Consider the following 21309-nt stretch of genomic DNA (forward strand, 5'->3'; position numbering starts at 1 on the left):
GTGTTATTTGATTTTAGCAATGAGGAGGCAAGCAACCTTATGCATCATGACTATTTCAGCATCTGCCTCAGTAGAAGTTGCAGCATGGCTTCAGAGAGAAATTGCTCCAGTTTTCACTCGTTTTGAGGTCTGAGGATACTGCACTTCTGCTCATAGCATAGCTTTAGAAATCTTGAGTAATGAAGATAGCAAGCTAAGGGCAAGAATAGGTTTAGTTTTCCTTTGGAGAATTTAGTTTTACTACTAAAGCTCAACTTTTGAAACACTCACAGAAGTTAAACTGGAGATTTAGGCCACTCCAGGGAGTGTGAGGGTACTTGAAGTGTTTTAAAAAATTACTGATAGATGGTGAACCCTGCAAGCCCAAATGCAGCAGGCTCGAAGGAGTGAGGGGGTGATTGGTTTATCTCACCTTCCATTTCCCTAAGCTTGCCTATTGCAGTAATATGTGAGATTGCTGTCAGTGCTTCCCACTGCAAAGTCTTTAGCAGATTTATATAAAATATAGTGATTTCAAATTTCCAATAACCCAAGCCATAAATCTGTGTTACCCAAAGAGCTACTGTGATTCTCTTGGCTGTAGGGATAGAGATGGCTCAGCTAAGAAAGGCAGCATGCTCAATTTACATGTGTCCTTGGGCTGAGATCAATAGCAAAGCCTGAGAGATCTTGTTCCCTGTTGATTACCAGGGGTTCCATGTGTCCTGAAAAAAGATGCCAACAGCATGGAGAGGCTGGTGTTTACGGAAGAGCACAGAGAGAAGGGGAGAGAGCATAGCATTATTCTTGGAGTCCAAGATGATGATCATCCTTTGAATGGGACTGATAAAATCATGTCAAAGGACAAATGCAGACTGTAACAAAGGTGCCTGTGGAATGAAATGCATCTGCAGGAAAGGCTTGAAAAGTCAAGAGGCTCAGACAGAGTAAAACCACCTTTTTTCCTTCTCTTCTCTCTTTTTTCTTTCATAAAATGTGACTTCTCTCCAAGGATATTTCTAGAAAGCAATTATAAGGATTGGAGGGTGAGACAGGAGGGAAGTAGAGGGAGCACAGAGCTAACTCCTCCACCTTGGCCTTGAATTTGTGAACACCTGTTTTGATTGTGGAGAAAGGAATCACCTCATGTCTACACACCCACACCTCTACAGCACTTTGCTTTAAAGGGGATTTGTTCTGATTCATCAGTTGACTCCTCTGAAACAACTGGCCTAAAAATGTCCCTCATCCTTTGCTTTTATCTTGTCTGTTTAATCACTGTTTTAAAGAATAAATAATAATTTTTAAAAAAACCCAAAAATAAAACAAAACCCAGGAAGGTAAAAAGAAACTTTCAGCTTATTTATGCAGAGCATTTCAGATTGACACATGACTACTAAGGCATTTCTGAAGCAGGAATGAAAACATGTCAGTTTTTCTAGTTACTTCTTTCCCTAGCTTTGCCCACTGCTTAGTTTCTCCATCAGTACAGCAAACTCCAAAGGGATCTGTAAGGACTGCTGAGTTGTGAATCCTCCACTGCAGCTGCAGAGGAAAACACCACTTGGATTTGGTGTGATGCTGACCAGAAAACTGAAAGCAAAGGTATTTTCTCCACATAAGCAAATACACTAGAACCTTTCACTGAGGAAAATACGGAAAATTTACACAATGTGCGAAGTAGAGTTTGTTCTGAAAAGGTTGGTTCTACATGACAGCACGTGCTAGCACATTGGCACACACCTCTCCCATCCCTGTCCATGCTGCTCAGAGAGCAATGGGAGAGCCACAGAGGGGAATGCAGATGTGCTGACTCAGCAAGCACGCACCAGGAGTCCTTCCAGCGCAAGAATGTATTCCAGGATTTGACAATAATCAACTGTGGTTAAATTGGAGCCCTGTGTTCACTCTGCTGCTATTGCTGAGCCCTTGGGCCAGGATCCGAGTGTGGTGCCATATGATTATTTTACTGCTGAGAATAAAGAAATATGCATTTAACTTCTGGCACCTGCAACATGCCTGCAGGTAGTTCTTGTTCAGTAACAGAACCAACTAAATCCTTATGTGTGACTTCTCTGTGCCTCCTTTATTTCACTTAACTTCTGCCTTAGCGTGCAATACAAAGTATAAACAACCACATTTCAGCATATAGATATATAAATGCTTAGCCCAGTAGATTCTCACATGCACAGAATTGTGAATTGTGCTCATCTGTGGCACTACAAGAGATGAACATACGCACTTGACCCTTAGCTGTCTCTTGTAAATTTGTAATATAGGCACTGGAGTCAAAACAAGTCATTCATTTCTTCTACAGCTCCTCTCTTCCTCATGTAAAATTTCCATTTAAGTGGCTGATGATCAGTGCTGTCTCCAGCATACCTGCTGATTTAAATCAGCTCAGGCCAGTTTTCCATAGCCTTGTTTTGGAGCCTAAGGGCTCCAAATGTACATGGGTGAAACCTGTCTGCAAAGTGTAAATAAGCAGATCTAAGAGTTCATATCTGCAATTTCTCCTTTGTGCAAGCAAGGAGTGGAGTCCTCCAAACTGCCATTCTCCTTTGTTGTCAGCACATTTAACCTCATATCCCTATTCAAGGACAAAAACGGACATGATCTGACAGGGAGACTCATACTTTTCAAATCTAGAAAGTGGCCACAGGGGAGATGAATAATATTGGTGCTGCAGCCCCAAAACCTGCCTTTTTGGTAGACAAAATTTAGAACCCACTGTATGCGTGTGAATGGGAACACCCTTAGGTTCAGTTTCAGAAGAAAAACCGAACTTAAACAGTTTTTGTGCATAACCTCCAGTGTGCCAGCTCACTGGTCTTCTCTGTGTGCTACAGACAAAGGGAGGACTGGGCCCAGAGGGAGATAGCCCAAATGAGGGCAAGGGAAGTGAAAACCAGCATGAGAATAGATGAATTTGGACAGCAATCAAACCAGCCTTGTCACCACTCCTTCCCCCTATGTATTTTAATTGCATAGTTCCAAATAATCTCTTCAACTTTGGGAGGAAATCTTCTTGTCTGTGAGTATTTGATCTGGCATTAACTCTGTCAATATCTGCAACCCTGCTACCACGGGGAGATCCTGGGGTTCTTTAGGAAGAGAAGTGGAGATGAAATGGGATGTAATACACTGGAGCCTGGCAAAAAGTACTGACTAGAATTGGCCAATAGCCAAATGCTTTCATGCCTAGCAGAAAGGCATTAAATGAGACTGGCTGCATTTAATTGAGCATCTTTCTGATTAAATAAATGGGTAAAGAAACCTCTGTGTATGTGCATTTGCATTATATATTTACATATAAATTTTGCCATTCTTAAACACTTTCCTCATTTCCAGCCTATTGTAAATTGCTTTAATGATTACAGTAAGGTTGGGAACGCACAAAGAGGAGGATGAAAGAGGAGGATGTTCATGTCAGGATTACGTTTCTTTGCTTATTCTACGCCATCTGGGGCCAAATCCACCACCTGTATGCTCAGTAGGAATGAACCTGACCCGTGGATTTTTCAAGTCATAGGTGAAAATTCCTTTAAAAAAAACAGAAAAAAAATCAAGGTGCAGAAAGGTCCTTATCTTACTTCTGTGGATATTTTGCAGCCACTCCTTCATTCATTGATCATTCTTCTAGATGACTCTCATAAATAAAACTTTAGTAAATAAGGTAATAGAAATAGAACCGCAGTGCTGTCATGCATAAAGGTTGTCTAACATTCTCTACTGTAACCCTCCTTCTTCAGCTGCCTGTAATGTCAGGACATGTCACCTATGTGGCCTTGTGGTTTCTGTGTTTTATCTCTTTCTAGCCTGATTTATGCATGCATCAAACCAAAGACGGCTCTGTGGCAGCTCACTTGCCTCAGACACGTTTGCTGAGGAATCAAGCAGTAACTTATTACTGAAACTGTTCTTTGTACCTCAGGAAAGCCAAAGAAAACTTTTGGTGTTTCAATGGCAAACTCCTGGGAAAGGCACAGAATATCTGAATGTCAAGATTATTCTGCCATTTTAGAATGAAGTTTCAGCTTTGGCTGCCACGTATTCCTTTGCTGAAAATGCTGATCATCCAGGGACATGTTATCACTTACTGCAAAACATGATAGCCTTTGAAATCATAAACAGTTAAGGAAAGCCCCTGGTAAACAAGAGTTGTCGAAAAGGTTTGATCTCTAATGTATGTCCCTTTCTCTAGAATTCTAAAATCCACATGTATTTTACAGAAGTATCCCTAGATGTTTTGTGCTGCAGATCTTCCAGTGTGTGTGTGTGTTTGTTTGTTTGTTTTTACTTTTAGTTTTGGTTTTTTTTGGTGTTGTTTTTGCTTTTGTTTCTTGTTTTGTTTTTGTTTTTGTTTATGTGGTGCAATTTGTGTACATTTTACTACCACCATTTTCTAGGTATTTAATTTGGGATTCTTTGTCTATCTTCTCTGCTGACACAATTCCTGTGGACTCATTTCCAGCTCTGCAAAATACATGTAAAGAGGGCATAAAAGGATGTAAAATTAAAATTATGGCATTCACATTGATTTTTCCACTTAGTTAGAAGCGACTGTCTAAGCTGCAGAGCAGTGAATAATCAAATCCTAGGATTCTCAAGTCAGGGTGTTCAGTGTGACCCATGACTGCACTGTGCTTCAGAGTGCCTCCACTGTTTTGGCATTAGAATCATGTCTGCAGAGCTCCTAACACCCTAATCCCAGTATTCTCCAGGGCTGGTTTAACCCCCATTGACTACAGGAGACAAGCATCAATACTGAACTGCAGAGAAATTTATCATATGTAAGTTCATCAGATGTTACGAATTCAGACTGTGTACTGCAGGCGTGATTTAAGTTTAAATCCTACTTGCTTCACTAGGAAGGTTGGTATTTAGAAAAATATTTTAGTATTTTAGTTTTAGCCAATGCTATAAAAAGCTTGAGTTTAAAACCAGCAGGTTTTTAGAGATAAAATAATGCTAATGGCAGAGGTTTGCTGAGATCAGAAGTGAATTCTCTGACTGCACCTAACTGGGCACAGTGTCTGGCTTCAGAGAGCTGAGTGAAATGGAGGTCATGAGGCATGAGACTGACGAAAAGTAGTGGCTTAGTTCTGTGGGATAAACTGATTTCAGAAGGACTAAAATTCTATCTTAGCATCTTTTATTCTCTTATCAAAGAACTGAGAGTTAGGCTACTTTTAGATGATTCATGGTGAGGTGTAACAGTTTTCATTCCCTGATAATTCATGTGTCTGTAAATTAATTTCAGTCTAGGATTTACTCTCAGATGAGATAAAAATATTCCCTGAACTGGGAACTTTCATTTTGGGTAGGAGATATTTCCTGCTTAGCATATCTGCCACTTGGGAAATCGAACTTCCCTGTCATGGCTCGCCAATATTTGCTGAGGAAGCAAAGGGCAGCACCCCTTTGGGGACAGACCTGCCTTTCCACAGTGTTCAGTATGTTTGTGTGGTATGTCTATGCTCCTGAATGCTATCCTCTAGCAGACCATCCTGCAGGATGTGTTATTTCATGAAGTGCCGTTCTATGGTGTGACCTGTCACCTGTGTCACTGGCAGCAGCAGCAGCAGTCACACCAAGCCAGGATAGTTAGCACTGTAAAGGAGAGCATGAGCACGTCTGGGACTCACAGAGACCCACTGGAGCAGGTAGTGCCCGTGTGTGAGGTGGGCAGCCACAGAAGTGTGCGTTATCGGCGTGCAAAGGGTTACTGACAGCGCTGCTGCCGTGTGTGCTCATGCTGGTGTGTAACAGGGATGCACCCTTCCATCCTGACAGGTCAGGAGACTTCAGCAGCAGGGACACAGGCCTGCACCCTGGCTGGGATACTCACTGGCATTTATTCTTTCTTGTTTATTTTTTCATTTTCCAATGCCTCCACTGCAGTAAAATATACTCCTATGGAATGGGAGCTTACCAAGAGAAACATTATTAGAACAAGAAAAGGAAGCAACAGTTACAACTTCACCAATGTCCTTTTCATTCCCAGTATGAGACTTTTCTTTTGAAGCACACTCTTTTTTTTACATTATATTTTACCTAGACTGTTTCCAAAAGGGTTTTATTTTCTTATAAAATAACCATTTCCCATTCTCCATTGCTCAATTACATGGTCTTATTATAAAAAATAATCTTTTGGTTTTACCACTAGCATTCCCACAAAAGCTGGAAATTTGTTTTGGTCAGGTTTGACTACAAAAGTGAGTTGGTGTTTAAAATATTTAGAAAACAGTTACTTCCATCTTAGCCAGGTTCACTCATTTCATTTCATCTCATACTTTTCCTGAAATACCTGCACAGAGCCTTTCATCTCTAGCTTTCCAATGAATACTTAAAGATGATTATACCCTTTATGGCAAGGAATTGATCCTGGAATACTGCAGCCATGCAGCAAATAAGTATCGATCTTCTCCCCAGAAACAGAGTGAAATTACAGAGTTATTAAATACTTTTGGGTTTATTTATGCACATCTATTCTACTTAATACAAACACCAGATTATGTCAGGAGTTACAAGATTGTAATCCTACCAATTATAAACCTCTTGGGCTTTGAAACTGTAAAACTACAACTAAAAGAGATAAATATAGTATAGACTAAAATTGACAAGTTTCATCTGACAAAAAATTGAAGAAATAATTAAAAAGCTATGGATAGTAAAATAGCCCAGAACAGCTTTCATTTTCCATCTTTGATGCAAAGTGGCATCCTGAAATGACTATAGAATCTGGAAGTGGATAAATAACTGCAGAGGGAGAGGCACAGGCATAAAACACAGGAAAAAAAATTGGTTGTGCCAATGTGCTTCTAAAGCCACAAGAAGAGACTCAAGAAAACCAACTACAGCAGTGCTGGATTTTTCTTACATTGTTAAATCCATCCACAGTCCTCAGATTACTCTTCAGATTATGAGGCAGCTCTTACCACATTCTACTAACCAGATTACCCGCATTTTGCATAGATGGCATTTTTAATTGTGTTAAATGAATTTCTTAGGGTGTGGAGTATTGCTCTTTTTGTAGTGCTTCACATTCTGTAACCATTAAGAAAGATGATTTGACTATTAAATTTTTTAGCCATGATGAACAAAAAAGGGCTATTCTGCAGGTAATAGAGGTGAGCTTTAGAAGTTTCCAGTTTCTCTAACCATGTCGAATGTCACCAAGACTTTTTAAACTCCAGCACCAATAATTGCCTGTGCCCTTTTCAAACAAAACTGCTCACTTTGATTTCAGCATTTACTGTGTCTTTCTCACATAGCTGTGCACCATGCTAATACTGTTGCTTTATCAGCTTCTCTCCAGCCTGTTCACCTCACCAGAGAAGCATTGTTCTTTGCAGAATATCCCCTGATGCTTTGCCAAAGCCTAAATTTGAACAGCTTGAGTGAAGAGATTTCTAATGCTTTCCCTAAGAGGTTGATAACACTGTAATTAGTCTTTCTGTTTAGCAAATAATTCTAGCTTTTCCCCTTTTTTTGTTTCATAGATACTTTCTTTCCTATATTCACAAGCAATACTTTTAATTTCTTTAATATTGTCCTTTCAGTATTTTCAGGCAGATTTCCTTCTTCTGCTTCCTCAGTTTGTACTTATTTTATGCACACTTAATTCTTTTAACCTTTTCCTCATGAGCTTCCTTAGCTTTTGGTATGCCTTTAGAGCAGCTAAGAACATTAGCTTTTCAGACAGGGTTCATGTGCAATGCTGATCATGGTGACTTTATTAAGATTACATAAAGGACATTACACCGAGGACATATTTTGCTAAATTATTAAATGTTACTGGAAAAGCAGCTCCTTTCAAGAAAATCTTCTGCAACATCACCAGGCAATCCATTGTAACCTTAGAATTCTCCAAGGATACTTACAAGAGGAAAACTGTATTGAATTAGGGATTAAAACCCTGTTGTGTCCTCATGAATTTAAAAGAAAACAAAAAAAAAAAGCAGCAATATGACATTTTTGACCCATATGGTATTTATGTAGACATTTCTTGAAGTATACAAGTGTTGAGCTACATAGATGAAAGAATAAAACACAGTTTTTGATTTAAAAGTTAATATATGAGAGTGGTGGGGGGTTGGGGAACCAGTTAAGCCACTTTAGGGCACATATTATTACAAGACTTTAAATGATTTTGTTATAGAAATTTTTCATTTAAAATACTACCCGGATAGTTCAAATGTCTACTGGAGAATCATTGTGCCTATTTCAAGATCTAATTAATTTTTAGTCAATTTTCTGAAAGTATTGAAGAGAATTATTTTAATCTTGTGGAAATCTCAGCACAGCCTTAACCATAAAGTTATTGCTCACATTTTCATCCTTAAAAACCTCCAAAGTTTCCATATGATTTAATTAGATAGGTGAAGTATTTAGATTGATTTTTTCCTTGGAGCAGTTGTGCATGTGCATGCCTGGATGTGTGAGTTCTTAAATAGCAAAGGTGTTGTCAGAGTTTTGCTGTGTTAAACCTGTGCAAGATATTCTAACTTACTTTATCAGTCACCAGTACCCAAAGATTAAAAGTACCCAAAACAAAAATAGACAGACTTCATCTTCTAGACTGATAGTTTTAAACTCCAAACAGACACAAAGGGACTTTTCTCAAACCAGCATCTGCTCCTGGCTAATGATAGTCCATGACTTGCCATAAAAGTAGTCCCTTTGTCCATCTTAGCTGGACTCGAGAGTATGTTTTGTGTCCTAAGAATACATTCCAGCCGCTTAAAAAAACTGCTGATGATGGCATTGAACAGCAGTGTCCAAACCCCATTTATTTGTGAATCTGTGCTTCATGATTCCAGGTTTTAGGAGATGGGTGGAAGAGCTGCAAGGGACCCTGTTTTTCCTGAAGAGGATGAGGGTGAAATAAGAAGATTATTCTACCATGCTCCACAGACAGAGAAGGATGCAGGCAGAGCACGCTTTTGCAGTGTACCATTACCCTTGTCCTGCATAAGAGCCTGGAATCAAACTCCACACCTGTTCCAGGAGGAGCTGGGGGCTCAAGGAAGCAGTGAGAGGTGCTGCTTTCAGACACAGCAGAGGCACCAGCAAATGGAGAGGCACCTCATCAGCTCCTGTCTACTCTAGATGTTTTGCTTTGCAACCTGTTGTTCCTCCTTGCAAAGCTTCTTACTGTCAATTCCCAGCTTCCTAGGAAGAGACAAAACAAGAAAGATTCTCTCACACCATTTTGATTTTATTTGCAAAGAAAGTTAGTGAGAAAAATCTTGCAACTCTCAATGGAAAAGGAATGAACATCAGCATCCTGATCACAGAGTCATGGATCAATTTCCACTCTTGTCCTTCTGACAATTTCCATGCTTTAAGAAGCTCTGCTAAGAATTACGCTCACAGCTACTTCTTCTCCTTTCCATCTTAGTTTTTCTCCCTCTTGCTGGCCCTGCATGTTAAATAACCTCCTTATTGTGTGCTAGGAAGACAACCTGGCCAAGTTGCTTCACTTTTGGCCACACGTGACTCTTGCTGGAGCTGTTAGTATTTACACTTGTCTCCCTCTAAAAGGAAGTGTAATTGCTTCTAATGAAACTAAGGCACTTAAAATCCATTAGCTTTACATGGATCTAAGACAGCCTGTGGATCAAAGCTTGTCCCAATGGCAGCCATGTGAATCTGAATGTGCTCTGTGACATCTCTCTATCCAGGCACGGCTAAACCAGCTCAGTTTCTGAGCAGTGACAGCATGTTGACAGTAAACAGCCAAATGAACAAGGCAATAAAATAGAAAATTAAAATTTGCCCCTAAAGTAGGGATTGCTCTAGAAACTGAAGATTTTAAATGCTATTTCACATGGATGGTTACTCTTCTAATGAATCATTCCAGTGGATTTCCTATGTTGGCTACTTTCTGTTGAAAATAAATATAACATACAAGAAAAAAATAACCCTATTAACACTGCTTATGAGACCTTTCTGTATTTTCTTATTTTTTCATTATCACTGTATAAAACTAATAACACACATTATTATCAGCTTTATTTACTTGGCTGAACAAAATCTATTACTTCAGTCAAAGCTAGCTTCTATAAAACAGCAGAAGTCTTACTTTGGAAGAGTCCAGTCTTTGGCAGTGTTTTACAGTAGCAATATAAATTCTTCATCAAGAGATGAATCACCTCTAACAAAGCACTGAGACATTTATTCCATTCTGCCATTATTCATATAGGACCTCTAAGCCAAGAGGTAAATGACATGCTATATCATTTGAAATATCACTTCTTTTATTCTCAATTCATCTTGCCCCCTTTTTGACAAAACGCCACTGATTATTGGAATTGTCTTCTTAAATACCATAAATATTGTTTGTTCTTTCTCCTAAGACAAGAATGTTAGATTTTTGTGTCAGAAAGAGAGAAATTAAAATCTCTATGCCCAACATGATGATTGCTTGCAAATATAATGTGGCATTTCCAATAAATAAACCATTTGCATACACATAATAAACAAAAGGAAAGCCCTGAGCAGACTCAAGTGCTTTCCTTCTACTGAATTAACTGGTGTGTTTTTGGAAGATTTATTGATGTAAAAACATACTCTCTGAATACCTAAAATTATTCTGAGGCAAATATCAGTAAATACAATGAGTGGTAAATTCTTCAGCTCAGGGCTGTCAGCACTTTAGGGGCTGAAAAGGAAATAAAATAAATATTCTTACCAAACTCAGAAACCAAGCTCACCAGTGGGCTGGTTTGGGCTGGAATAGAGTTGTTTTTCCTCACAGTGGCTAGTACAGGGCAATGGTTTAGATTCGAGCTGGAAACAGTGTTGATTATAAAGGAATGTTTTAATAGATGCTGAGCAGTGCTTGCACAGATTGAATGTCTTTTGTGCTTCTCACACAGCCCTGCTGCACGGGGGCTGGCTGGGCATTGATCGGGTGGTGGGGAGTGATTGTTTGTATTTGCATCACTTGTCTTTCTTGGCTTTTATTATCTCTGCTGGGTTTTTTTTACGTTTACTTACAATATTATTATTGTTGTTGATGCTAATAATAATAATAATAATAATAATAATAATAATAATAATAATAATAATAATACACTGGTTTTGTCTCAACCCTCAACCCATGCATTTCCTGACTCCTACATTTTCAATTCTCTCCCCCATGCTCACTGAGTGAGCAGCTGAGCTGCTATTAATTCACAACAACCATAAAGGGCAAAAAGGCTTTGATTGATATTTTTGTCTGCCACTGGGCAACTCAGAAACAAGAACTGGGCAGGAGCACATCCCAGACCAACATGAATGCGCAGGGCCAACACTGAAAAGGAGAGTGTGCAGTCATCCTCGCCAGGTGGATTGCACAGCCCATCCTGGTGCCAGGGAAGGATGCTTGCTGCCTGTGCTCCCCACCAAGGACAGCATCTCCTGCACAGGGGCGATGCAGTCAGCTCCTTCTGGCTGAAGCAGCCAGACCCTCAGGGTCCTGCAGCTCTAGGATAAGCACAGCTCATCCTGAGCTATGGGCCAAAGTAATTTTTCTGGTGGGTCATGAATTGGACATTACCGGTCTACGTGCCTAATTCATACTGATTATACAGGAGCCTCTATGCATAGATGGTATTGGGATTTTCATTAAAGCTTGAAACAATAGGCTTTTCCCCTACAGTCATTGCAGAGTTCACTAGACCATTTTGCCAGTGTCAGAGCAAGTTTGGAAAATGGAGAATGATTATGCTGTGTGGGTGTAAGAGTGGGAGAAAGTTAGGAGAAAGAGGAAGGGAAATAAACCGTGAGGAAAAGAAATTCAAAATAAACCCCAACAAAAAAAACCACACCCAAAACTCCACATCAAAGCAAAAGCCCTCTTAAATGGCATATTTTATTGAAAGTGAAAATATGTACTTCTAGAACTTCTATGTACTTCTAGCATTCTTCTTCAATGCGTCCCACCATCGGGTTACACAATCATTGCAGACAAATTTGATCTCTGATGGCCAGTTTCTGATTAATTCAATAGATATCCAACTCACAAAATGATTAAATTTGGAAAGAATCTCATGCCCAGGTATGCACAGTTGTGGTGGAACACATTAAGTCCCTTACAGCTTGTTATTGCACCTGTTTGGGAAATTCAGTCAGACCAACCTTGCGAGAACCCTCAGCTTGCAGAGACAAAGCCCTTCTGCAAGTAACCTTGCTTCAACTTAGCTTTTAATAACAATTCATGTACTATTATCAATAATTAGTTAATCTGTTAATCATTCAGCTCAACATATAGCATAAACTCAATTAGTAGTGTATGAAATTAAGACCAAACATCTAATCTAATAAGTATTTAATGTAAAAAGGCTGCGCTTTTCCAAACTGCCAGTCATATCTGGATTTTGTATTCTCAAAACAACCATTAAAGGGCTAGAATTTAAAAATATTTTGAATTGTTCTTGTAAATCAGAAGCCTAAGTTCTACTTGCTAACATGAAGCCTTCTAATTTTCCATGGTATTTTGGAATCTAAGTGTCCAACTCTCATTTTAAAATGGGATTTGGGTACTTTTGGGTATTTTACTTCTCATCTAATAGTTTGTAGTCTATGACATTTATGGTATTGTCAAATTGGCAAGTCTTCTGAGCCCACTATATCGCAGAATCACAGAATCCTTAGAGTTGGAAGGGACCTCTGGAGATATTCAGTCCAACCCCCCTGCTAAGGCAGGGCCATCTAAAGCAGGTGAGATAGAAACTGGTCCAGGTGGGTGTTTATTGTCTCCAGAGAGGGACACTACATCTCCTTCCTGGGAAGCTGGTTCCAGTTCTCTGCCACCCTCAATGTAAAGAAGTTCTTCCTCATGTTTAGCATTGAAGATTTCTTCTTCTCTGGTTTCTCTTTCATACCAAAAACTTTGAGGGATGCCTGGAAATATTTTTCATCTTCCTTTAGGTCTTCTCAAAGCTCTTGAAGCAGAAGGCATTCAGAATGCATTTTTATGAACATTTATATTTTCCTTGTATGCCAAGTAACAAATGTGTAAAACAAAGGACTGCTATCAATAAGCAGATACATTATATGCTGAGCCCCCATCATGAATCAGACTTTTAAGACAAATAATCAGCCACATGACAAAACCAGAATCAACTGACTCCAGTGGCTCCTGATATACTACTAGCCAGAAGCCAGAGGGCATTATATTTCTTTGTTAGACAACATTTCACTTCCAGTAAATATTCATTGACTGTTAATTTCCTGAGTAGCTGGGGTACTATTATAAATTTTGCCAGTCCACGTAAGTCAGCAAAAAGCAATGAAAGCCAGCACTTAATATCACTCATAGACAGCCTAAGTCAGCACTACAGTTACAGGAGACCGAAGACACAGAATAAGCTTTGCTAAATTCTTAAGGAAGATTAAGAACAAGAAAGAAAGGAACTAAAACTTTCCCTACACTTTTTTGTCCTTTTATTTTATTATGCCTTGTTCTCCGGGCTCTACAGCTCTGGCCTGCAGGCATGAAACTCTGATTTCAACAGAAGCAAGACACTAACTACTTTTGAGAATTTAGCCTGAAATATTTTGGATTAGGCACAGTCATTTAAATTTTAAAAACCCAAACACAATTTTTAATGTCTAGACCATCTAGATGACTGAGTCCTCTAGATAGTAACATCATTTTAAATTTTAAATAAACTGCTATAGTTAATGGCAAGAAGACACAAATCAAGACAAAAGTAACAAAATTTTTAAAAGGAATAATTTTGTGCAGATGCTGATGATATAACTGCTTTAGAATTCCTCCACTTCGTTGTGCATGCCCTCTCTAATTTGTCATTTCCCTCATCTGCTTCAGGCACTTATTCCTAACAAGGCGTACTGCAGAATACATTATGAGCAGGGTATTAAGAATCATGAGGATCATGTTTTAATAAGACTTCTCCCTCTGACTTCCTGAGTGAAACGTGTAAATCAATTCACTCTGTATACTCAGGTTGCCCATTTATATAATGGATTATAACTATACCTGGACCAGAACTCCACCACCTGCAAGCATCACTTTGAGAGTTTGGTACACATTTAACAAACACTTGAGTGCTGCAGCTGTGATCCTGGTCCAATCTTCACGGCAGAAATTTTCTTCTACATCTTCTTACTTCAAAAAATCTTGAGGATGGTGAAATATGTGGACCATAAATTTAATAGTGATGACAGAGAGAACCATAATAAGACAATGTTCTAGGAATTATTTGGTTTATAGTTGGACATTTTGCTGCTTAAGAAGTCCAAAGAGCAAGTTGCCAAAACACATTGATCAGGGCATTTGGCAGTCACCAGCTGTTGCAATTTGGTGTGCTCTGCAATTTATTTTTTGGGATCATTTGGTGTCCACGGGGACACCATGACCCAGGTCAGAGCATGATAGATCCGACTGGAGCGATGATCAATTCTAGTCTACTCTTCCACTCTCTATTCAGCATAATATTACACTTTCAGAATTTTCCATTCAGTGACCTCAGTAATTGGAAGGCACTAATTAAGTAATTTCTCACAAGGGTACAATATTACTGTCACAACTTTTTAAAGAAGATAAAACTCATACTGACAGTCACTGAAGTTCAGCCATAGGGCAAGGTGAAACTTTTAGACCAAATATTATTTATATCCAAAAAAACTAGATTTGGGTCAATGGACATTTTTAATTAATAATGTCAACTTTGTGAAGTGGTTTGAAATCAGTGGAATGGAGACAAATTTTTTAAACAGTTGAATAATTGAAATTCCAGGCAATTGTAAAATTATTTTTAAATTACTTTTTATTTTGAAATGAGGTTCAATTTTTTTAACAATTTTATAAACATATATTAAAAGTTGAATTAAATGCAATTGTGATTTTTTTTAAACAAAATTTGTAATAACAGTATTTGTAATAGTGATGAAATGAACTGTGACCAAGGAAGTCTCTTTTTCTAGCTTGGACTCTTTTTTGTGCCAGTAACACAGGAAATAATATGGAGGTGACAAGGACTGGAATGCCAACAACAACAACAACAACAATAATAATAGTAGTAATAGTAGTAGTAGTAGTAATAGTAGTAGTAGTAGTAGTAGTAGTAGTAGTAGTAGTAGCAGAAAATGCAAAAGACAACTAAATGCCCACAAAAACATTCTGATTCTTTCATTAGTGAAAAATATATGAACCAAGTATTTAAACAAGGTCTTTGAATTTTAATTAGAAGATCAATAAAACGGTGATAGCCTTCAGGCATGAACATTGAACTTTCTGGAGAGAAAACTCTGCAGGCTTCACCTCTTTCTGGTGAGCAAAGCCCTGACCTTCTCCCCTCTGCTTTTTGATTCATGATTGTCTTGGAAGTCAGACTTATTGCCAGAGCCTCCTTTGGTTAACATAAGAGAGCATCATCTTAAGGAACCACCCTCCAGTATTCCTAAGTAATAAGCAAAAATAATCCAGTGACACTTCTAGTGAAAAAATGCAGCAGTCTAAACCTGTGGAATACTAATTCTCAAAGCACTTTTATAAATAGGAGCTTTTCTCTCATTTCACAGAATAAGTCAGTGCTGACCATCAAGTGAGAAGGATAATGGAGGATCAGCTTGTATCAACTCTAAAATTTATATCACTTGTTAGTACTCCCAGGGAGAATGGCAGACATGGGCTATAGCAGATTGAAATGGAATTTTTTTTTTTTTTTTATGTGGTGGTATGGAGCTCCTGATTTGGACTCATTTAGTTAATCTAGGATTTATAGATTATAAGAATTACTAAGATGCCTCAAAAATATTTTCTGTTCCATTAGGAGGAACAAATACACTTCTAGATTTTTCTTCTTTAATCATCATAGATTTAGTCCAATCATTTAGATAGTTATAGGAACCTTAAAGCTAGTCTGCAAGGAAACCTGTAGCCTAGGAAACAATCAAAGACTGTCTTGGGAGGAAATCTCGGGGATGACCAAAGCTTTAATGTCCACACTGCCATGAGACTATCACATGAGATTTTACTGGCAAAAAGAACAAATTTAAATTTAAAACAGAAGGAACACAAAGTTAACTTTAAGAAGGTTTGGGATGATTGTATTAATTCCTAATTTGAGAGAGGCTCTTTGTTTTGTGGAAGGGAACATCCCCATTTCTGAAATAGGTACCTTTATTACGTGGGGATTCCTACTGCAGTCTCGTTTGTGTCTAGCATCTCTCCATTGTGGAGTAAAGAAAATAAATAACAGTTGTTGTATAATACAAACCAAATTAAATGATTTGCCACGTGGTGGCTGATAATTAACTAAATAAGATTCCCTCAAACAAGCAAATCTCACTTGATTTTATGACTACATTAAAATGTGAATCTTAGGCAAAACAAGAACATAAATCTCACTAGAAGATGTTATAATAAAATCAAGCAGGGTTCTGAGTAGAGTGAAGGCTTTATTGAAAGCCATAAAACTTCTTCAGATGCCAGTGGAAAAAATTATGATAATAAAATCAGCTCCAGTTTAATGGCTTGGTAAATGAAGAGAACATTAAATGGAGTCCTGCAGGGTGCTTACAGTCCACCCCATTATTATCACCCCCCTACAATCAGAATGCTTCCTCTAAACACCTCACTATGAGTTGTTTACCTTAGGGGCCACTCCTCTCTCCCCACTGACAGACGTTTTGCTGGCCAGTGCCTCCTTTCAGAGCAGTACAGCCCTGGAGAACCAATCCCTGGTGCAGCCAAATGCTGCATCCTTACCCAGGAGAGCTGCCGTCACTCCAGGGAGACGCCTCGGGAGAGCACAGACAGCAGGCTCAGTCTGTCAGCAAAAGGAGCACTAGGATGGTCCTTTGCATATGCAAGACAGGCCCATTAACAGCAATAATATCCTAACCCAGAATTAAATTCTGTGCTCTAGAGTGTCATTGTTTCCCTTAGAGGGAAGAAAAAAAAATCAGCATATAACCATCTGCAGATCTCTTAGCATGAAGAGAGGGAAAAGCCCTGATTAAAAATAAAAAGCCCTGATAAAAAATAAAAATAAAAAATGATCTGGTGTCTTTTCTGATATACAGTCTGTTATGGTGCCCCAGCTTGGAGTCTTTTAGTTCTGAGCTTTATTTTGGTGACAATGTCCAACAAGGAAGATTTTGGTCAGGATGCAAATGCATTATTAGGCCCCTACAATTATGCAATTTGTAAATTGGGAATTCAGAGTACCTAAAATCAATGCAGTTACAGAAGAGCACACTGAAACCAGTCCCAGATTTCCTCTTGCTTTATGTTCCTACATGTTCTTTGTTTGCAAACGTCTTTTACTGGAGATATTCTAAAATATAAGGGAGTCACTAGAATGTGGAATGAGTTTTATCCTTTCTGGAAGGAGCTTTTCCAATCTCAGTTCCAACTGTCCATTTAATATTCCCAATTAAACAGCAGCTTTAGGCTCTCATGGAATTTTTGTTCAAACTGAACTATGTATTTCCCACATACAGTGAAATTCAGCAGGACAGATGCTTGAAAAAGACTTTTACGGAATGAGAGAATGGCGCATGAAAAGGAGGTAAAAATTTCTAAGCCTAGACCTAGCTGTTCAGGACACAAAAAGAGAACAAAATTAGAACATACCATAAGAGTATAATTACAGAATCCAAGAATGGTTTGGTTTGGTTTGCTTTGGACATTGAAAGGTCTTTCAGTCCACCCCCCTGCCGTGGGCAGGGACACCTTCCACGAGAGCAGGTTGCACGACGCCCCATCCAACCTGGCCTTGTGGGATGGGGCATCTATCACCACTCTGGGCAACCTGTTCCAGTGTCTCACCACCCTCAGTAAAGAATTTCTTCAAAATATCTGATCTAAACCTGTCCACCTTCCTTCTGTCACTACAGGCCCTTGTAGGGAATTTTCCCTTCCTGTTATTTATGGGATCTGCAAGGAATTGAAAATCAATTTGAACATCACTGTCCTCAGTTTATCTGTGAGCCTGTATTAGTAGACTAGGAAACTGGAGGTTTCCTATAGCTCTCCCTTATTTAAATGAGTTGATAGGAGATGTGAAACACATAGGCACAAATACATAGCTAAAAAAAACCCATAGAGGAATATAGCCTAAAATGAACTAGACAGAGCAAGTCAACCCTTTAAAAAATCTTAAACATCTTTGTGTGGGCAAAGCTGTGGGTCATGTTCATTTGAGGCACTGATGCATTAAATGAAGTGTTGCCCTTATGTGCTGTCAGCACCATCCCTCTATATTGTGTGAATTCCACATGAAGCTGGCAAATAGCTTTGTGCCCACTATTTTCTCATCTCTGTGCTTACACTATTTTCTCACAGAGAAATTAATGATGTTGTTGTTTGTTCAGCAGCACAGGATGAGAGCTAATCTGACAGCTTGTGTCACAACTACAGTTTGTAATGGAATTATTAAAGAAAGGGACGGGTCTAAAGGCTAAGCTTCAAATATTATGGGTTGGGGGAGAGACAGAGGGAAGAATACAGATCACTGTGCACTGAAACAATGCGAGAAGTGAGGAGCTAAAAAATTCCTTGAAACAAGAGGAAAGAGCAGAATCAGGTCCTGATTTTGCAAAGGTTTATGTGAAATACTGGGAAATGGTCACTCTGGCTGTCTTCCCCCTTTCACTTGTCCACGTCCAACCCTGTGCTGCTCTGCACACACATTATATTGATTCTATTATGATACAATTGTATTATATTATTATATATTTGGCTTCTTCCAGAATTTGTTGCTAGATATTCAGCCTTGGCAGCCCCACAGGTATGGAAATAGGGTTAGATATGCCTGAATGGGGAATCAGCTGGGGTGACTGGAATGAGAGATGGGTTCTATGAGTAGGCTGTAGGGCAAGCTTGCAGTGCCATGGATTGCTGGCAGGTTACATAGGCTCAGGCTGACTGATTAAAAATGAGTGCATTACTGATTACAATTACTTTGTATTACTGTATTACTTTGTATATGTGGGTGGGGGTGTAGTGGTGGTTGGGTGTGTGCCTGTCCCCTGCCTATTCTCACTTTTCTTCTCTAATTGGAAAAAAAAGCAAATTAGAACCAGAATTTTTGATGCAGCATCAAGCGTGTTTAGACAGCACTGTCAACATCTTTCAGAGTCCTTTGAACCTGCAGTTTCTGAATTGCAGCAGCAGAAAAATGGGAGAAAATCTTTATATTTCATTTTAGAGAAGGCAACATCTCAGGCTGATGGGGAAGCACCTACAGAAATAAATTTTAAGTTTGGTTTTACCTTAAATGTTCACAGAGTTTGAATAAACCCTAATTAAACAGTAAACTGTGAATCAGTCAATTTCCACAATGGCATGGAATTATGCCAGTAGGAGATCTGGAGATGGGCAGAACCATATGACATATGAAACAAATTAAAGATATGTTACTAAGAGACAAACAGTTTTCAATTTCCTCCAATTTATTAAAAAAGCCATAATTCATCACAAAGATTGAACAAGATGAAAATCAGAGTATCTCATGGGTATCGCTGTCATTCCTACTATAAATCAGAAAGAGGACATTTGAACTCAGATTTTCTGTGTCTTAAGGTGAACTAAGGCATCATCGTGATTTATGCAAGTTTTCTGGTTGATTTATTCTTTCCTGCTGTAGTGGGTGAACAGGGCAAACAAGAACTTAAAAGCAATGATTTCAACTAGCATATAGCTATCAAATAGCCTTTGTTTCCCTCTTAATCAAAATGAAAAAAATGAAAAAACAGATTTGGAAGTATTCAAATATTTGGTTTTGAATTTTCTGGAAATTGGGATTTGTTTTTTTGGATGCCTTTTTGCCCTGTCTGCCTAAACTGTTTATTTTATATGACCTTTTCCTAGGGGTATGTCAAATTTTATGCTCTGGAAAAATTCCAGGCTTGTTAGTTAGCATGTCTGAATGAATAACTGGTTTATACAATATTACTTCATTTTGGCTTCTTGTCCCATAATAAGAGAGCTAAGTGTCTTTCACAAAACGTAAAATGGAGTCTACTTAAAACTAAGAACATCAAATTATCATGCAGTGTAATTTCAGCCTGTAGCACTGTCTTCCACTTAGGATAATGTATTTAAATACCTGACTGAAACAAGGTTACATTTCTATTTCTTAAGCTCCAGAATTTGTGTTCCACAAAACAGATGTGAAAGTCTCAGAGAGCACTGGCAGCTCAGAATAATTGTAAAGAAGAACTCAGTGCAGGTGAGGAAGGGAAGGCAGGGCACTTGTGAAATCCTGTGAAATCCTATAAAGTGTTTTCTATCTAATTTATTGTATTACATATTAAATCCATGGAAGAGAATGGACAAGAGTGACACACTATGAACATGCCAAGTGTATTTGCTGTTCAGTGTACTGATAATAAACTGATCACCACAGAAGCTGAAAAGATCCAAATTCATCCCAAGCAGTCTTTCTTCCATGCACAACACTACAAATTAAGCAAGAATATTTTCAGTGGGAACTGACTGTCTGAAACTCCAGGAATTGGCCACTCCTAGAGCCAGGAATTGAAGTAAGATTGAACTGTGGCTCAATCTGATGTGACTACACAAAATCAGCAGTGAGAACACTCGTCAGGTAACTGATGGCAGCACAGACAAGCAGGATGGTGTGAAATCCTTGGCAAGGTATGGGCAGGAAGGAGACTTGCATGGGGGGAGTCTTTAGACCATAGAAACTGAGAAGGAATTAATTGAGGAAAGAGAGGTTTTCAAATTGTCAAGCCCTTCTCCAAATATATAATCTACAGCACTGCCCTACCAGGGAACTGCTTCTGATTTCTATGGGAACCAGTATACAGCTTTGACTGGAAACACAGAAATTGTTGGCCAGAGTATATTTAATCAAGTATTTGCTTCACATTGTTCCATTTTAAACATTTCTCTTGTTCTACCATCACCGTGGACATATCAGATAATGACATTTTATTCTAACTTTCAGTCATCTTTAAAGTTAAACAGAAATGAAAATGTAGATCTTTTGTAGCTGCCAGTAAAGAATATTATAGAAAGTATAAAAGTTGGCTTTTACTGAAAAATCCCTGTCTGAAAATGTTAATGAATTAAAACAAACTTTTCAATGCTGCGCGAGTTTTAACGACACCTTCAATAAAAGCCTTTCAACTCCAGTTTGGGGTTCGGAGTCTGAGAGACAGAGAGATCCAGCACAATTCTCAGAATTATTTCTTACATAATTCAGAATTCTCACATCACTAGAGACTGGTCTAATCAATCCATTCTGGATTGATGTCCCGGAAAATGCCATTTCTGCTTATGATTAATTCAAGTTATGATTAAATCAAATTCATTTTTTTGTGTGAATGTACAGT

This window comes from Fringilla coelebs (assembly GCF_963513975.1).
Source record: "Fringilla coelebs genome assembly, chromosome: 6".
NCBI classification, from domain to species: Eukaryota; Metazoa; Chordata; class Aves; order Passeriformes; family Fringillidae; genus Fringilla; species Fringilla coelebs.